Consider the following 12,633-nt stretch of genomic DNA (forward strand, 5'->3'; position numbering starts at 1 on the left):
GGAAGTTTTGCACAATCCGAGAAGGCAAAAGCTAAAGTTTAGTCAAAGATCATCGGCTATCATCATCGAAGAAAAGAGTTGGAGAAGGCAAAAGCTATTAAAGTTTAGTAAAGATCATCAGCGAAGAAAAGTCTAAACTCAAGCCTTGAACGTTCTATGGCACTTAGATGCAATGTGGAGATCCAACACAAAATCTATCTAAAGACCAACGTGCTGACATTCGTGCACAACAACGCGCACTCTTGATTAATCATCAAGATTGACAACTCTTTGAGGTGGGACTCCCAGAGATTTCCTAGAGGACATATGCAACTTTGTTTGGCTTAGTATTATTGACTATCCAACTCCAACCATGGATAATATAGTAAAAAGACTTTTTGCAAGTTCTAATTCAACACTAACAAAGTGACTTCCAACACCTTTACAGGATTTTAACCTTTTGACTTTTCCAAAGAGTTTTAAAACTTTTGTAGTCCACTACACTATTTTACACCACAACCAAACTATATCCCTGCCGTGATTTACCCTTCAAACACTTCTTGGACACTTTTAAACAAGCAACTGATATTAACTTTGATCCATCTTTCACCTCTTTTTAATATTCACCTCTTATTTTCTTATTCCTTTTGCAAGTATCAAGAAAAAAGTTTGAACTTAGTTTCTGAAAAAGTTTAGAACCCAACAAGCTGAGCATATTCCCGAATCTAGGGCTCAGTGTTGAAGTACGATGATGGATTTTGCGTTTGGGACTAACATTATTTGCGGATCCGAGAAAAAAAATTCTTAGAAGAGATTTTTGTCACCAACAAACAATGAAGCCCTATTGCTTTCAATGCTGAATTTGCATAAGATAGAAGACTTATGAAAACCACAAAGGGCACTTCACCAGATTACGATCACAAGGTACAAAGACATAACAAGCATGTGTGCTGTAGATGGTACTGTACACAATCTGGAAACTTACATCAGCGTGGCTCACGCCTCTCAAGCACCAGCTTCTAGGAAAGAGAATTTACAGTGTCCGGTGACCAAGAATCTTGGCTGTGTCCTATCCGAGGATAAGTTCTACGAACTTTTTGAGGTACTCGTCATAAGTTTTAGTCTTTCTAGAAGAAAAAAAAACCAATTCACGCGCTATATTTACAGGCTATTGACCCGTCAGTGCCCCCTGACGAGGCTGAGCAGGAAGTGTTTGTAGTTTCCAGAAATGTCACCCAAGATCATTGATTCTAATGGCTTCTTTAGAAATCCGCCTTGATGTACTGCATATCCTGCTTGGCCGTGGTGACGACCACTCTAATCAGCGTCGAGTCATCGGTTCCCATACCTTTCATCAAGTCATACAAAACCTGGACGGAGAGAATACGCATAAGTTTCGAAGGAAGAACGGAAGCAAGAAAAAACGTGACAAACCTTGGCGAAGTATCGTCCAGGCCTTGTTGCAGACTTAACGATCAGCCTGAGAGCATCTTCGAAGTCCCTGGAAGTTTCTCGCTTTATGGCCTTCCAGCAAAAGTAAGTTTTCACTTTCCTTCCTTCCAACTTTAAGAACTAGGCAGCTTTCTGGACACTGGATAGATGACTTTGTCAATGTCACGCTTGTACAGGTGTTTGTAGGCTGCTAATGTGGCGTGGAGCTGCATGGCACTCCTCATTGAGAAAACGTGAATGAAAGTCTACTCGTCAGTGCCAACCCTTCCTTCCCCAGATCTATACAACTCTCTGGCGTCAGCGTCAGCTAAATGCATGTCTACGTGAGGCCCCTCTGGCTGCTGTCCACTTGCAAAGGCCAAGAGCAACTGCAATATCAAAGACAAAGAACAAGCTCGTGAAAACTCGTTTATATGTAATTGATTATGAAAGGAATAATATTGTTGAAATGAATGGGGTTATAAGTGGTTATAATTATGAAAAGTTATAATTATGAAAAAATTGCACACGAACCAACCTTTCCGAGCTTGACTCTCTCTCACTTCTTATAAAAGAATGAAACTCTTTTGAAAGGAAGAGAGCATGGAGATGAGAGGGAGAACAAATAATCAATGTTACAACTTTTATGATTGATTGGTGCCTCTTGCTTATAACCCCATTCATTTCAACAATATTATTCCTTTCACAATCAATTATACATTTAGTATGGGTGGCTCTTTAAGATTCTTATATCTCTTTAGAATTTAAATAGTTACATATTTTTTTAAAATAATTAATTTTTTCCTTTGCAAGAACACAACTAATTAAAGTGTATAATATAGAAGAATATCTTTATTCTTTCTTGTCAGTTTCTCCCCAATTTTTTTCTAAATCTTCCTTTGTAAAAGATTCAAGCTAAAGTTGGGATTAGTTAGTCTAGAAAATCTATGTCTCGATAAGGGTAATTAAATAAAAAAATCCATTCTTCACTTCCCGATATAACTTTCTAGACAAGTAGGTGTGTTCCTTCTGGATTAGTTTTTGAAGCAGTGGATAAAGTATTTTGGCAATCTCAATTATTATCGCTAGAAATAAAGGAGTTTAAATACATGAGAGGTGAGGAGCTTCCTTCTTCTTATAATGGGAATATATTCTTTGAGTTTCTACCGGCTAGTTTGTCAAGTAGGAAGAGGGGTATGACACATCTTGATCCACATAAATGGTGTAGAGTAAAGATGACCCACTTCTCCCATTTCAATGAATTTATGTCCATAGTGTATTGTAGTGGACAGCTTTAGTGTGTCATTAAGAAATGCATTTTTGATCATTACAAAAATATATGTTTCTTTGAAGGCTCAACAATTAATCCCCCTAGGTGTGATGAGGTTGCTATATGGTTTAGATGTTGTAAATGCGGGTAACATCTGTGTGTCAAGCATGTTACAATGCAAAAATGTATTATTTCTTTCACGGGATGGATATTTACGTAAAGCAACAGTCCACCAACACGCAATAGAGGAAGAAATCCACTATGATTCTTTTCACAATTTGAAAGTTGCTATTACTACAGAGGTTGGGAAGAAAAGTATTGTAACTTTAAAGTGTGTTTAATAGTTTGTATTAAAGGACTATGTGGTGGACACTTTGCTATAATCTAATAGCAAAAAAGAGTTCACAGAGAATAGCTTGAAAGAACTTCGAAATATAGAACCTGTGACAAATTTAAATAGGTATAAGATTAATACTTAACTCTACTTTGTCACTAATAACACTATTTTTTTTTAGTAGAATAAAAAATTGGATGTAAGAAGGGCGAGATGAAAAACTTCAATCTAGATTAAATGCAAGTTTGGAGTTAAAGAAAAAATATCCCTACAAGTTTATTCATGGGAGCTTGTTCATTGGCCAAATGACTTTAAATAGTCAACACCCTTTCATCTTTAAAATGCCAAACCTTAGTCCTATTTTTGGTGTGGCCCTTATATAACAAATGGATATGGATGGAGATGGGGATTTGGTTAATTCCTAGATCCATTTCAACCATATGAAAAGAGTTTCAAGCTAGTCAACTATGGGAGCCTATGTTTATAATCACAAGTAAGTGGCTTTTCATTTTTTAAGGATTCCATACTAATTTACATTATACTCATTCCTTCTATAGGTTGGAATGCACATTGACTATAGCTGAATTTAAAGTTTAAGATTTCCAAGCTCAAATTGTCTTTTGGACATATATGTTTGAGGTTGTTGAATAGCGAACTAGAAAAAAACCCAACTTCCATGGTTTTATGGGAGATGCTACTAGTGCTAATTGATTGGCTGTGTGGCAAGTGTTTGGAGGTGATAAAAGTCAGTTGTTACAAAGTAAAGAAAAAAGTTGTGAGGTTTATTGGGCAAAGAGTGTCAACAAATATTACTGATGCATCAAGTTTGACTTCTATCACGAGTTCAAGCAACTTTGTCGGGAATGGATGGATGCACCAACTAAAGAGGAGCACAAAGCAAAGGCAAATGAAATGTATATATGGTGGTGTGAAGGAGACAAAGTGCTAATTGAATGCCTTTTACATATGAAATGATAGCTTGCATCATGGGAAGTTTAAATGTTTCAATAGGGCCATTATATTCTCTATGTAAGTTTTCTTTCATTTTCTTTTTTATCACATTCAAATATTGCATTTTCCTAGAATCAACCACTTGATGACATTGCACTTATACCAACAATTATTCTTTAAAAACAAATATTGGAATTGGAAAGCTTCTGAAGCAGGGAAAGGAAAAATATCCCTCTATAAAGCTACACTCTTTGACCTCACTAGATCTCTTGAGCAGTCATCAAAAACTTTGGTTGCATAGGAAGTAAGGTTTGCTAGTATAGGTCCGAACTTAAACAGGCTTCAAAAGGACAACATCGGCAGCAAGGTCAATGTTTAAGATGGTGGAGGAAGTTGTTGCTAGAACTCCTATAGAATTAAGTTATGAACCATTTAAGGATATGAAAACAGCCCGTATGAAGCGTCGACAAACATTTGATAGGCCAAACATCACTCCTTCTAGCTCTCATCATTCAAAGTTTGACTACCTTTTTGTTCTATGACACTGAAGTAGAATTAAAGAACATAGAGTGGAGGAGATGCTAATTGTTACACAAGTAAGTCTAGTGCCAGAAGTTGAGAAGGTTATTGCTCATAAGTTAGTTTCTTGTATCAATTGGGCAATTCGAAGAGTTAGTGCTAAGAGCAATGCACGTTGCTTTGGAATGATTGGGAGTCGAGGTCAATGTCTCACATTTGTGCACTCAGGTTCAAATTCTTCAGTAGTGCTATGTTTCTGGGGTTGTCAAGATCTAGGGGTAAAGGGCCGTCAGTCAAACTAGATTTACTATTGTGGGACTGATGTTACTCATACAAGATGAATCTATAGCTCAACTATTTTGAATCTAGATTTTGTGCCAAAGGAGTGGCTAGTTGAGCAAAGCTACAATCTTTTTAAAGAAGAGATTGAAATTTGGAGATAGTAGGTTTCAAACTAAAGACTTTCTCAAATATTGTTGTTGATACTGCTATGCCACCAATGTCAACATTAAACCAGTATACATGACCAACTAGGAATGGAAAGGTTGTACAATATAGATCTTTAATTTCAAAAGGTGCACAAGAGAAGATCAAGCTAGCAAAAGAGTTGAAATGCACAATCACAAAGACAAATTACATCAATGCTGTAGTTAAGGAGTTTGTTGTTGTGACTGAGTCATCAAAAGGTATGAGCTACATTGTCTGAATCTACAAAAATCCATTCTGTACCCATCCAGATTTTACACAAAGGGAGAACAAGGGAAAGGTATATTTAGCCTACAAACACATCTATTACATTTTTATACAGGAATTAAACCAAGATCTTAAGATTGACCATCATATCCACCAAGCAAACCTTACAATTGTAGAGCTTGAGAAGTGTTTTTAGATTGCTTTTAGTGTTGAGATCTATTTATATTTGTATTTTATTGATTGAATTTACTTGGAAATATAGATTAAATCAAAATTGGAAAGATGAAAAAATATTAGTTCAAGATGAACAAATGTTTATCTTATATTTGAGAAGTCGTGAGCTCATGAGCTCAAAACCTACTCGGGCTCCTAAGTGCACAGATAGGGTGGCTAACTGGATGAAGGATAGGGGCCTAAAATTTTTTTACAAAGCTACATTAAACTTTATAGAACCACAAGAAGGTGTCAAGACCCCCAACAAGATCAAGACTGGAAAATGCAAAAGACAAAAAGAAAAATTAGTGGAAACAAAGAAAAAGCCTTAGACTGGAGTTGATTCAGATTGTGGAGAAATGGAACAAGGCTAACCTATATATACTATAGGTTGATGAAGCTCCACCACTCTTGGATCGAAGACGGCCTAAATATAGTTGAGGTTGAGGAGGCGCCACATCATCATCAGGAATGTGGCTTGATACTCAGGAATCGTACAGGAAATCAGAGAGTCAGGAATAGAGAAGTGTCTCGAGAGTTAGGAATAGAGAAGTGTCTTGAGAGTCAGGAATGTGGTCTGCAGGTTAGGAATCCGGCGAGAGTCAGGAATGTGGCAAGAATTGGGGGATTGCTAATAGCACCCCCTCCTCAAGAACGAGTGGAACGAGGATGTGAACGAGAATGAAGAGGAGGATGAGATGAGTGGCGAGGGATGGGAGATGGAGAAAAAGAATGAGGACTGGGACGAGAAGGATAGCAGAGGTGGAAGTCCTGAACAAGGTCAAAAGAATGAATGAGGTTGTCCGCAGGTTCCCAAGTGCATTCCTTAGGTCCGTAACACATCCAGTCAACCAGATAGTAGAGTTTAGACCGTGAAATCTTGGAATCAAGGATGTCCTGAACCTCATACTCAGACCCATCCTCGAGCTGCATTGGTGGAGGCGGAGGAATGACCCAATTTGGAATAGGACTGGGAATATAAGGCTCAAGGAGAGAGGAGTGAAAAATGGGGTGAATTTGATATGAGGAGGGAAGTGCAAGGCGATAAGTGACAAAATTAATGATGGCAGTGATAGGGAAAGGACCTAGGCGTTCGAAATCAAGTTTTGGACAGGGCCTGGTGGTGGAGATATTTCACCTGAGGAGCCAGACTTTATCCCCGATATTGTAAGGGGGACAATCCTGACGATGGATATTGGCAAATGTTTTGTGAGATTCCTGAGCACGATGGAGGTGGAAGGAGATGGAGTTGTGGATTTCCTGGAGGTTGGAGACAAATGCCTCAGAGCGGGGATTTGAACGAGAGGATTTGAATGGAGAAGGAAGTGAGAGATTGAATCGGGGATTTCGGCCAGAGTTCACAAAGAAGGGGGAAATTCGAAGAGAGGAGTGAACATAGTTGTTATAAAAGAACTTAGCAAAAGGAAGGATATCGAACCAGTTATCCTGATGATAGTTGATGAAGCACCTCAAGAATTGTTCCAATGTCTGAATCGTTTGCTCGGACTATCCATCAGTTTGAGGATGATACGCCAAAGAGAGGTTGGCCTTCACTCCAAGCAGCTGCAAAAACCGTTGCCAGAAATGAGAGATGAACTGAGGCCCCCGATTCGAAACCACATCTATAGGAATCCCATGAAGTCGAAAAATTTCCCTGAATACTAGTTTTGCCATGTCCTCGCCTGAAAACTCCTTGGTACACGGCAAGAAGTGCGCCATCTTTGTGAAGCGATCCACCACAACTAAAATGCTATTGAAGCCTCAAGAACTAGGAAGATCACTCAAGAAATCCATGGAGATGGATTCCCAAGGACCTGAAGGGACCGGGAGGGAACAAAGCAAACCTGAAGGAAGGTGGTGAGGTATCTTATTCCGGGCGCAAGTGTCACAGGAGGTAACAAAAGCTTTGATGTAGTTGTCCATGTGAGGCCACCAAAAGTCCCGTGCAACTAGCTCATAGGTTTTCGCAATGCCGAAGTGACCAGTAGTCGGGCTATCGTGGCACGCCATCAGGACTAACCTTTGAGCATCACCTTCAGGAACGTAAAGCTGCTCCCCACGGTACAATAAGCCATCTAAGAACTCAAACTCGTCAAATCGCCGGCAGTCGGGAGTCACTGGGTGTCCAGCTTGAAGATGGGGGAAAATGTTGCTGGCGAGATCATCAGATTGAAGATCGTTTCTGATCGCATCCATGAAGGAGGAGTCCTGAGGGGCCAGGGAAATTGCCATAACTTGAAGCCGATCAAGACCGAGGATAACTTGATCCTGTTGATCGAAGGCAGGACTACCAGGCCTGAGATTGAGATAGGAGCGCCTTGAGAGAGCATTAGAAAGGCCTTGAAGCTTTCCAGGTCTGTACTTGATAACAAAGTCAAACCGACTCAAGAATTGTGCCCACTTCGCTTGATGATGGCTCAAAACTCGGGAAGTGGCAAAGTACTCGAGATTTTTGTGATCTGTCCAGACTGTTGTTTGATGGCCCGCCCCCTCCAAGAAACGGCGCCATCTCCAAAGGAATCCACGATGGCAAGGAGCTCCTTGTCGTGGATTTCGTAATTGCTCTCCACAGGCTGGAATTTCCGAGAATGGAAAGCGATCGGATGAAGTTCGTGATCCGCTCTGAGTTGAGACAGCACAGCATCGATGACAAAGTCGGAGGCGTCAGTCTCGATGAAGAAAGGTTGTGAGGAATTAGCATGGATTAAGATGGGAGCAGAACTAAAGGCCGCCTTGAGTGTGTCAAAGGCCTACTGGGCAGCAGTAGACCAAGAGAAGGGAACATCCTTGTGAGTGAGATGTGTGAGAGGAAGGACAATGTCAGAGTAATGATCAATGAATTTGCGGTAGAAGTTGGCGAAGCCAAGGAAAACTTGAACGTCTGACATTGATTGTGGAGGCTCCCATTCGAGAATAGTCTTGACTTTGGCAAGATCCATCGTGATACCCTCAGGAGTGACAATGTACCCAAGGAACTCCACAGACTGCTGATCGAAGGAACATTTCTCAAGCTTTGCGTATAGGCCGTATTCTTGCAGCTTCGCCAGCACCTTGCATACATGTTCATTATGATGCTCCTGAGTTTTTGAGTAGATGAGGATGTCATCAAGGTAGACGATCACCATCTGATCAAGAAACTCCCGAAAGACGTTGTTCGCCATGTGTTGGAAAATTTCTGGAGCATTTGTTAAGCCAAATGGCATGACAGTGTACTCAAAGTGGCCATAGCAGGTTTGGAATGCAGTCTTCCATTCATCACCAGGACGGATCTAGATCAGGTTGTATACTCCACGGAGGTTGATCTTGGTGAAGAAGCGGGCACCGCCGAGGCATTCCAACAAGTCTGAGATCAGGGGCAATAGATAACGGTTCCAAACAGTCACTTTGTTCAAACCTCGGTAGTCGATGATTAGCCACAAACTCCCATCCTTCTTCTTGACAAAGAAGACAAGCGCTCCAGCCGGGGACTGCGAATGCTGAATGTACCCCAAGGCAAGGTTCTCATCCATGTACTCTTTGAGGGCCTTAAGCTCGAACAGGGATAACCCATAGATAGGCCCCCACGAAGGTGACACTCCTTTCTGTAAATCAATGGGACAGTTATAAGGCCGATGAACAGGAAGTACACTAGCTTTTTTCTTGTCAAACACATCCCCAAAATCATGATACTTCTCAGGAAGACTGACAGGAGAAACATGCAAAGCAAAAAGGAAAATAGATTCTTCATGAAGGAGTTCTTTCATAGTGATTGTGGAGATAGGAGGAGGTGTACGACTAAATGGAATGATGAGATGAGGATACTATCCAGTGTAAGATGGAAGAGAGGAAAAACAAGAGGGTGAAAACTTCATAAAGTCAGGAACAGAACCCTGATTTGAGTTTAGGGAACTTTTCCTGATTTGGACTCGATGAACAGCAGGGGAAGCCGTGAGAGATGGTCATGTGGGAGAGATGAGCTGTAATTCCTTCCAATAGATCTGAGGTTGATGTAGTTGGAACCAAGGAAGACCGAGCACCACAGAGGAGGACTTACTGTTGATGATGTTGAAGGCGATATCGGTGATGGTGGACCCGATGTGTACTCGAACGGGTAATGTTTCCCTAAGTCCAGAAGATGGAGACACAAAATGCCCGCCGATGCCTTCAACCCTCAGATCCCGTATAGTAGGAGAAAGAGGAACGTGATGTTGGGCAACAAAGTCGATGTCCATGAAGCAGGAAGTTGCACCTGAGTCCAGTAGTGCCAGAGCCTTGAGTCCTGATTGTCCGGTGAAAGAAAAGAGACATGGGACGCGAAAGTTGTGGGAATTGGTGGTGGCTTTGATGAAAGGTGGTGAGGAGCTTGATAAAGAAGAAAAGTGATTTTTATTCGGGGAGTCCAAGCAGACAGCTCCTACTCTGTTTGGACAGGGTCGTTTCCTGATTGCAACAGAGGTGGACTTTGAGGCAGAGTGAACTCGAGCAGTCGGGGAGGCTTCTTGGGACACACAGCTGCTTTGTGATTAGGATCAGCACAATAGAGGCAAAGATTATGAGATATTCGACGTTGCTTCTCAGCAGGACTCAACTTCCCTCTAATGAGTTAGGGAGTACTAGAAATATCCATCGGGACCGGAGCAGTAGGTTCAGGAGTATGCCCCGAAGACTCAAGTTGGGATTCCTGAGTCTGAGACGGAAAAACAGCGGCGCGGTGACTTTCCTGACGACGTTCAAAGAGACGATTGTCACATTGAACAGCTTTGTTGATGACGTCCGACAGGTCCTTGGGATCCTCCATGGTGGCAACAAATCCTTGACACCATTGTTGAGGCCAAAACAAAATTGGTTAATTAGGGCCTGCTCATCCCACTGAGTGTCCAAGGCAAGGAGTTGGAACTCTACAACGTAGATCAAGGCAGGACGAGAGAGACCCCTGAGAGAGACGTCTCATCTTTGTGGTAGCAGCCTAAACCCGATCTGTCTTGCCAAAACATGCTTTGAGTTTCTCTTTGAACAATTGAAGATCCATCAGCTCCAGAACCACGACCCCTTTCATGCTCTTCTCCAGAAGAGGAGAAAACCATGACAAAGTTGCACCTTGGAGCAACATCCCAATCGCGCCGATTTAAGACTCGGGAGTGGGGTATCGCCGATGTTGAAGTGCAAAGATCAGCTCCATCTAGTTCAGGAATCCACGAAGCTCTGAACACTTGCCCGAAAATTTCGCTAGGAAACTCACCTTCGGTTCAGGAACTTTGCTGGATCCTTGAGCCGAAAGTGGAGCAAGCTCCTGCTGCATGCGAAGAAGGGTCACCTTCAGCTTGGTATTCTTAGACTGGATTTTTGCAAGGACTTTGGCAAAGAAATCAAGATGGCTTGGAGACTCCATCGGCAAGAAGAAAGGAAAAGGGGGAAAAAAGGCAAAGGTAGTCAAACAATCAAAACGAGCTAAAGCAAAAAACGAAAAAACACAATTTGAATCAAACTGTCAAGACCCCCAACAAGATCAAGACTAAAAAATGCAAAAGATAAAGAGAAAAGCTAGTGGAAACAAAGAAAAAGCCTTAGACTAGCGTTGATTCAGATTGTGGAGAAATGGAACAAGGCTAATCTATATATACTATAGGTTGATGAAGCTCCACCACTCTTGGATCGAGGATGGCCTAAATATAGCTGAGGTCGAGGAGGCGCCACATCATCATCAGGAATGTGGCTCGATACTCAGGAATCGTACAGGAAATCAGAGAGTCAGGAATAGAGAAGTGTCTCGAGAGTCAGGAATAGGGAAGTGTCTCGAGAGTCAGGAATAGGGAAGTGTCTCGAGAGTCAGGAATAGGGAAGTGTCTCGAGAGTCAGGAATGTGGTCTGTAGGTTAGGAATCCGGCGAGAGTCAGGAATGTGGCAAGAATTGGGGGATTCTTGACAGAAGGCAGATTAGTTTTTCAATTATAGGATCATGTAAAATTAATTTTTAAAATGGATAGAGGGGATATTAAGATCACTCAAGATCTTAATTCAAAGATTTTCTATCTTCCCATAGAGCTAGATCAGGAGAATTAGATAGAAGAAAAAGTTTTTCCTGATAAGCTCAAATAGGGATCTATTCATTTAAAACAAAGGGAAAATATATATCCCTTGAGAAAGATTCATGTTTATGCTAGAGAAACCCTCATATATCTAAGTACTTTCTTTGATGGGGAAATTCCAAAGAAAGAAATTAAGGGATAAATTGGATAAATATTTCCTTCTTTAGAGCAAACATTCCCTCAAAATCTTGTTGGTATAGCCTATAAAAATTTTCTCTAGGTAATACAAGATTTAGAGGAAAAGAAAAGAAAGGGTAGATACTCTAAAAGTAATATCTCTATTTTTCTTGCCCCATTCTATAAACTCTGCCAGGAAACTATAAAGATTAATAAGCAAAGATTACTAGGCCAACAAGGAAAAAACATTTCCACAATACATTTGTATATAAAACCAAATAAAGGCAAGGTGACTTAGGTAATTTGGAAGTGGTTAGGGAGCTTCTTTCTCTCTCTCACTCTTTTCCTTATGCTTTCCCCAAGATGTGTCGACACTCCAGGCTTAACTCCGAAGCAATGTACAACAACTCAAATACCACCTAATCTGTGCAAAAGTAAATACCATTGTTGCTGCCTACTGGGTCAAGCGGATTTGTCCTCATGCCACCACCACAAGCTGTCAACTCCACTTTTGCACCATTGATGCAAGATCTCTCTTGGGCACCTCCATTGGCACCGCACTCTATCTCTTGGTTGCCTTTGGCAATGAAGAGTTGGATTATGGCCAAGTAAAGCTGTCTAGGGAGCTTATGCTTTCTCCCTATGACAAGTTTTAGTTTAATGCCTTTGGGTTACTCACCTATGCAGAGCTGCTTGAAGGAGAAATACCAGTCAAACAAGGGATCAAGCTTATGCAGAAGTGGTACCCAAAAGAACATGTTTTTCTTTTCCGTAGGCGAGTCCATCCCTTTGGACTCACCCAATTTGCTCAGATTTTTCACCTAGACAATGAGGGTGAAATAAGAAGGATTGCATACCCGAAAAATACGTCCTCCCAAACTACATATTCGGATGAGAAGGCAACTTCATCTACTTGAAGCCCAACTATCATGCTAGGCTTAAAGTGTTGTGTGCCATCATCAATGGGAGGACAATTGTGCAAAAAATGCTAGTATCAAGATAGTCCGCTTGTTGGAAGCTATCAAGACTGGACCGCAAATAAACATAGCTCATTTCACTTA

At 41.2% G+C, this 12,633-nt stretch overlaps 1 pseudogene; it reads right to left on the bottom strand.

The window, feature by feature from the left end:
• Positions 1-1,241: 1,241 nt before the first annotated feature.
• On the bottom strand, positions 1,242-12,357 carry LOC9642097 (annotated as a pseudogene).
• Between the last annotated feature and the right edge of the window lie 276 nt (positions 12,358-12,633).

Source organism: Selaginella moellendorffii, unplaced genomic scaffold (genome assembly GCF_000143415.4).
Source record: "Selaginella moellendorffii unplaced genomic scaffold, v1.0 SELMOscaffold_16, whole genome shotgun sequence".
Lineage (NCBI taxonomy): Eukaryota > Viridiplantae > Streptophyta > Lycopodiopsida > Selaginellales > Selaginellaceae > Selaginella > Selaginella moellendorffii.